This window comes from Chlamydotis macqueenii, chromosome 4 (genome assembly GCF_036417535.1).
Source record: "Chlamydotis macqueenii isolate bChlMac1 chromosome 4, bChlMac1.mat, whole genome shotgun sequence".
Classification (NCBI taxonomy): Eukaryota; Metazoa; Chordata; class Aves; order Otidiformes; family Otididae; genus Chlamydotis; species Chlamydotis macqueenii.
In genome coordinates, this window is record NC_141559.1 from 64,631,271 (window position 1) to 64,638,719 (window position 7,449).

The window sequence follows — 7,449 nt, forward strand, 5'->3', positions numbered from 1 at the left end:
GACACAAGTTTGGGTACCCTCTCTGAGGCACAGCTCTGACTCAGTTCCAGAGCTGCCTCCTCCCATCCCAGCAGCATCCTTGCAGGTCACCTCCTTGGCAAAGGCTGGCAACAATCTTGTTGCCCCCAGGCACTTCTTGCCCCTGCCTCTCCTCCCTGCTGCATCCTGTCTGCCCCATTGCTCAGGCACCACGTGCAGCTTGCATCTCTGTCTGCAGGTCCTTCACACACCGTGTTCCTGGAGAAAGGGTTTCTCTACCCATCCCCAACTAAAACTCACAGCACCTCAGTTCCTCCAACATTCTTTTAGAGAAATTGTCTATATTGTGTAGTGATGGTCAGTCACATTTTATGCTTTTTTTTCCCCACAACAAAAAGTGTAAGCTTTCTGCAGAAAGACAAGCATTCTGATCTGCATTTAGTAGCACCCAAAGCACAAAAATCTGGTCCATCCCTCCTAAAGCACCACAGCAATAAGTACATGTAGATATCTATTGTCCTACTTTTTTATTATTATTATTTTCTATCCTAGAGAGAGAATAAAGTCTTAACTAATGTTTATCCATCACATCCACTACAAAACTAGCAGAGCAAGTTTTGACTGTACATAAAACTTCTACAGAAGTTAGCTCATGACCAGGGAAGAAAGAAAAATAAATAACACTCCTGCAATAAAAATCAACAAGATTCTCAACAAGTACATCTTTCAGAACATGACCAATTTGCCCAAGAAAAAAATATCCTCCCCTTCTCTAAATCTCTTCCAATTCAAGACAACACTCACTCTGAATGGAATCTTATTTTTTTCTGCTATAGTACAGAGGATTCAGACCAACTAACTGATACCAAATGATAAAAAATAAAACTCTTACCTCCTCATTAAACAGCCACAGTCCTAGACTACATGTCTCCAAGACCATCCTTACCTACCATAAGTTAATCTTCAAATACTTAAATACATACAAGTTTCTGGCTCATACCCTCAAACCCAAAGCTGATTGCCCATAGCAAGGTTTGGGTTTTGTCTGTTTTTTTTTTTTTTTCCCTTCAGTCACTTTTCAGCTGTTTTCAATCATTCCCTTCTCCTTTAAAGCATCGCCAGCTGTACCCCAGGAGCCTTGATTTTTCTATTTGAGATACTTTATCTCTCTAGGGCAGTTTTTCTCATCATTTTTTAAGCTGAAACGCTACTTCAATCTTTTCGGGGAAAAAAAATCCCCAGCCCATCTTGAATGGTGTTCATTTGTAACCCTATAAATATTAGGCAACATTTTGAGTGGGTTTTTTTACTATTTTTCATTTCTACTTAATTTGCTTGTTTGTGTGTGTGGAAATACATGTGGTTATTTAAAAAAAATAATAAAAAAACAATTATATCTGCTTGTGATATTTTACCCAACACCAGTTACGTTACTGCTTATTTGCAGACCTAAGACTAGGAAATGCCTGTTGTACAACAAGCCCATTCAGACACAGGCTTCAAAAATTGTGCCCTACAGAGGCCACTGCCAGTGCCTGTTCCTGAGGAGAGCGAGGCACCTGGCCCGGGTGAAGCAATTTTAAATTCCTCTGGGATTTGCATCTAGGAGAACTGCCAGGACGTTTCGGCAGATGGTGCTGAAATGGTCCTTTCTGCTGCTCAGATGGGAAAAGCATTCTCAAGACTGTGACATCTTCTGCTAGCCAGTCTGCTTTGTTGAAGATGCTGTGCATATGCTGAAGGAATTCTACCATCCAGTCCCCCTTGTCATCTTTTAAAATGTTGCTAATCCTTTTAAGTGCTAAATTTGACATGAAAGCGCTGGCCACTAGCACCTGACAGCTCCACTGTGCTGGTGAGGCGAGTGTAGGGACAGCCTACCTGGCTGTCGCATCCCGCTGTATCTCACAAGTCTTCACTGCCCTACAACCAGGGGTTGTGCTTTGCCTTTGTGGATGCTCCAGCCGAGTGATCTTTCCAGCTCTCACCAGCCTAGGTTTTTGACCAAGAACAGCTTCTATAACATTATTTATAGTGTCCCTGTAGTAAGATTTTTAATTGACTGAACCTCTCATTAATTACTCTTATTCAAAAAGTACCCTGTGGTGTGTCCTGAAATGGATTGTCAACTAAGAGTGACAATGGCTGAGTAAATGTATCTTCAAACATTCCTCCCAGTATGGCACAACAGGTCTTCACCTGCAAGGCACTGCTGCACGACAAGCTGATGCGATGTGAGGAAGCCCCAAAGCTTTACGCTAGACTGCGGTACACTGCGATTCATACCCATCACCTCTACGCATGGCCCAGATACCTTAACAAATTCAAAAGGGGCCTCTCAGGCGTTCTACTCCCTCTGACTTACCTCCAAGAGGGGCAGTTGAATGTGGCTTGGGAACAAGTTAGTTTTACTAACAGAGGCGGAGTGTTTGTGCTGCTCTCAGTTAATATCCATATCTACCACAGGACAGCTAGTTGCAACAGTGGAAGACCACTTAACAAGTAGAATCTCCAAATAGACCAGGAACCAGACTTCTCGTTCTCTGGAAGGGCTAATGATGACCTTTAATGACCCACACAATCAATCTGTCTGGCTGTTTTTCAGTTACTGATTTCAACAGTGTTGCTTTCCTAGCTGTACATATGTCGGCTTTATAGTCGCTGGTGCCTGGTTACTTTTTCACATAGGTCATTCTTCCAGCTGCAGATATATGTCCTAACTGTACCAACACGCAGCGCTTGCACCCAATATGTCAGCATCCCTCTCTGTGTGTATATACCCGAGGAGAGATGAATCCAAAGTGATCTCTTGCTACTGCAATGTACATGCAGTTGTTTAACCACCAGGTCCAACCTGTCACCCAGCCCCAGTACCAATTTCACCTCCTCTGACACCCAGAAGTCCTGCCCTGTTTCGGAGCTCTGTTCCTCCAGCCCCACTCCTGCTCTGCCTGTGATTCCTCAACCTCCAGCATCCCAGGCTTGCAATGTGGGAGATGGAATGGACAACATGAAATATCATTCCCTGCCCCTGTTTTTCCCAAGCTGGGTGAACATCGGCTTGGAGGTTCCTTGGTTCAGCAGCATCAGCATGTTTGGGGGAGGGCAGAAAACTGTCCCAAGCACACAGGACTGAAGGCAGAGATGGGAATCCACCTGAGCTGCAATGAGCTGCCTTGGATTTTTCCTGCTCCCTCCCTCTTTCCCCTTTCTGTGACAGAGGTGTCAGCTCTGAGGGCAGTGAGGACATGGCCCAGCCTGGCCAAAGGTTGCAACCAGATTTCCCCAGGACATGCTTAGACCTCCTAAGTTTCTTGCAACTTCCAGCATATGAGCCCACAACACGAGCCGTTGTGCTGCTGTTTTCATCAGCAATGCTCCTTGTGTCACACCTGTCCTCCAGCACGGGCCAAAGGATGCTCTGCGCCTAGGGGGTAGGAGCAGCCATAGGCTTCCCACTCTGCGGGGAAGTGTTTGGGTCTGTTTTCTGGCACAAATTTTGAGAAAGAGAAATTACACTGTTGGGTACTTTTAAAAATACCTTTTCAGGCAATGTAACAGCTGGAAGCAATAAGCAAGAGTCAATACTGTGTGTCTGTATTATACAGCAACATGGGAGCTAGCCTTCTGCTGGCAACTATTTGAGATCTGGTGCCTGAGGCCATTGCATTAGTCAGTTAAAACAGGGCTTAATGCTACCCTAGCTCACACGTGCACCAATTTTCCTGATGTCAATTATGGTTGCATGTTGCCTAAACAAGGGCAGCATTTGGGCCAGAAACTGTTTGCATGCCCTGTAATTTATACTTTTTGCGTTGTGTAAACAAAAACCAATCTATCAACTGTGGTGTTAGTTGCAAAATATCTTCTTCTCCTGTAATTACTCTGATTGTTTATGCTGCAGTAATGTGTCCTTAGACATTGAGCAGTGTAAAAACATTGATGCACTCAAAAAGTGTAAATGGCAATTAGGGAATTTCATCAGGTGCTGAGTAAGATGGAACGTTTGTCACGTTTTAATGCTAGCCTTCGCTCTGCTCTTCCATCTTGTTGAAACACTCGGATCTCAGCTGTTATGGGAAACCTGCTTAAGGACAGCACAATGGAAATCAGTCTAATTACTATCCCATACACAAAGTAAACACTCAGCTCTCTCGTATGAATCACGTGTTTGCTTTGTAGTAGAATTGTAATAAAGGGACTACGATCTACAGAGTATTCACTGTAAAAATACCATGAGTGGGCTTACACACTGGCATGTGGCAACAGCAGGATTGGCCATTAGCTAGAGAAAGAACCCTCCCAACGCAGATAAAGTGCTTGCATGGAAGCACAGACATTGACATTGGGAGTAGATGACCTTTAAAGGTCCCTTCCAACACAAACTATTCCATGATTCCATGATTATGCAATTGAAGAGTGGCTTGGCATTCCCTAGTGTCTGTAAGGGCACATCCTCCCTTACACAGCTCTTGAAATACTGGGGTTTTGCTGGAAATCAGAATAAAAAGCCTTCTCAGCAGCATGGCCAGTGGCTGTCTTGGGGGCCTGGCTGGGTGCCCACCACTCTATGGTAAGCTGAAGAAAAGAGATGATGAAGCACTTAACCTGCATTCCTGACCAGCGAGAACCCTGGTGGGGGTTGGAGCAGTGGTAGGCTTGGAGCAGTTAAATGCCATGTTCACAAGAATTTGAAACGGGGGTAAGTGAACATGAAACTTCAGCAGAAGGTGAAAAGGCACAGGAGCACCAGAAGGAGCTGTGGACAATGTGATTAAGTCACAGGCAGAGAGGAAGGGGACTGAGACTAGTTACAGGAGCAACTAGGCAGTCAGCTGAAAGATTATTTTGAATGTTTTGAAGGCTTCTAATCAGTGCAGTACTTCACAAACTACGTGCGGTTAAATACCTATAGACATGGCTGAACTTTGCCTTAGGTAGCTCTGCGAAGAGTTGGGAAACAGCAAGCTGGATGGCACAACCTGCGTGTGGTTCCTGGATGCGCTTTGATTGCTGATGGACGGTGAGTCATGGAGGGTGATGGCACACAGAATTGCAGTATTTCTGTACAGGTGCAAGAAGCTTTAAGTTCTAAACCACAGGCCTAGGGTGCTTACTGCATTTTTAGAAGACAGCTGACACTGTAATGCATAAATATCTGTGTTATAAGAAATACTTCTGCTATCTTAATTTCACTTAAATATGGTGTGGTTGGGAATGATAGTTGCTTTTGGGGCTGGTTCCTCAGCTAGAGTTGAGTTTACAGTTAGGAAGTCTAATGACCTTTTCTAATAATCTTTTGGGCATTTAAAGAGAACTTTTCAATTCTCTCCGTTTAATTTTAAGCTCCATAGCTCGTATGCCATTAAAAAAAGAGTAAGATGGACGTTTTTGTTCAGTTATAAGCCAGGCATCACTCAGATCATGAGGCATAAGGAGCATTTTGGAAACACTCTGTTTGCCGTCTTTCATGTAGAAGAGAGAACCTGAGGCGAACACAGTGACACAGACCATTTGCTGTATCTCATCACGCATCCTGTTGTTACAAGAGCCCTGGCTTTGCTCTCCCATGCTTACCTTCACAGAGGACAGTCTGCAGAACGCTGCTGGAAAATATCTTGACCCACAAAATTGCACCGAGTAATTGTTTTTATCTTTCTCCATAGGAAAATCTCTCACTTATATGAAAATGTTGGACACAGAGTCCTCTGGTGTTTTTCTTTAGTGCTTGATACTAAGCTCATTTCTTGTACACTGCATCAGCTCAGACTACAACTTGTCTGCATACTTACTTTTCTGCAAGCTTCCATGGTATTATGAAAAGGTCTTATTTTTTTTAAAACTTCTCTTTATTTTTACGTTCAATGCATGAGGACAGACAAGAGGAATATTCATGACGAAGTAAAAAGCCATATACTGTCCTCAAAACAGTTAAAAGATATAGTGTTTAAGAGTTTTAAAAAGTGTTTTAGAAACCTTGTATTTCCAAAATTCCTCATTACAGAAAATTCAAATACTTTAGAAAAGTAGAGTTTGATATCCTTGTACATTAAACCGTATTATGAAAGTATGTAGGTGTTTTTCGTCTTTGCTTTAAGAAATCTGTCTCTGCATTGCTGACAATCTTTATGTAGCCTATTGATGGAGCCAACAGCCTCCATAATATGCGGTATACACAGTTACAAACAATTTGAAAAGTTATATTACAAAATATACAGTAGTTCCTTTTTACATTTTTATAGATAAACATTGCATAGTTTTCAAATACGTAATATATAACACAATCACGAGCCTTTTTCTGTATAACTTAAGAAAAATTCTGTACACTCAAATAATTATAAATAAAGTGTAAATATATTTTGTTAAGAGTAGGGGGGAAATACTCCAGGACATGTTGTGCTGTCAAGTGTTAAACAGAAATCTTTGTCGGAATCTGCCTAAAACAGTGGCACAATGTGGCCTGGAGGAAGGAGAGAGAATAAGAACTGAATATGTCACAGGGGAAATGGTACAATGAGTAACCATAAAGTACTGATATGTCTGACTATTAATCATTACCCTGATTCGTTTGTAAGAACTGCTTTCCCACAGTTATTATCACTGTGCTTGATGGCTTTACTTCAAGATGCGAAATAAGGTGCATGTTGTTTAAGAAATGAGTAAAAGTAGATTAAAATGTTTCCTGTTTCAATGGGTGGTCAATGGAAACGTGAGATGACTTGGAAAGAATTTGGGATATTTCTCTCAGTTTTTTTTTTTTTAAAATGGAGTACTAGAAATGGGTGCTGAGATTTAAAGAAACAGGTTCTGAAAGCATCCAAAATTGTGAGAATAAAATGAAGAAGAACTATTGAAGATATCAAAATTCCACTTTAAAATTGAGATGCCAACAGAATTCTATTTCCACTATAAAAAGGACAAGGAAAATAATTTTTAACAGAATAGTTTGGCATAACTCTGCTCTCTGCTACTAAACACAAAAAGAGCAGAACTATACCAAAACTAGAGGATTCTGGAGATTCGCTGTGATTCTAAGCATTTTGTCACTGGCTCACAACTACAGAAACAGTTGGAATCTCAGTATGAATGCAATTTGCAAACACAATTTCAGCAACATAGTTTGCCACTTTACATGACAGTTTGAAAAAGTAAATGAAAACAGTTTTCACTTCTAAAAGGGACATATTTACCTGATAGCCAAATTCAACCTACTGAATTCCAGAGCTCTGCAGAAAACCAACAGCTATTCAGGAGTAAATGTGTTCTAGCAGCACTGAGTGACTATGTTAAACTGTGTTAAACTGTCCTGGTTTTGGGTCTTCTCAGCATTTCCATTACAAATTTAATCTACAACTCAGCCATGTAAACTAGCTTTAAATGACACTTGGCCTACACTCAGCTACCTGATTTTTTTTAACGTTGGTGGTTGGACTTCAAATACTATCCCGTTCTTACTGGTATAAGGCCAGC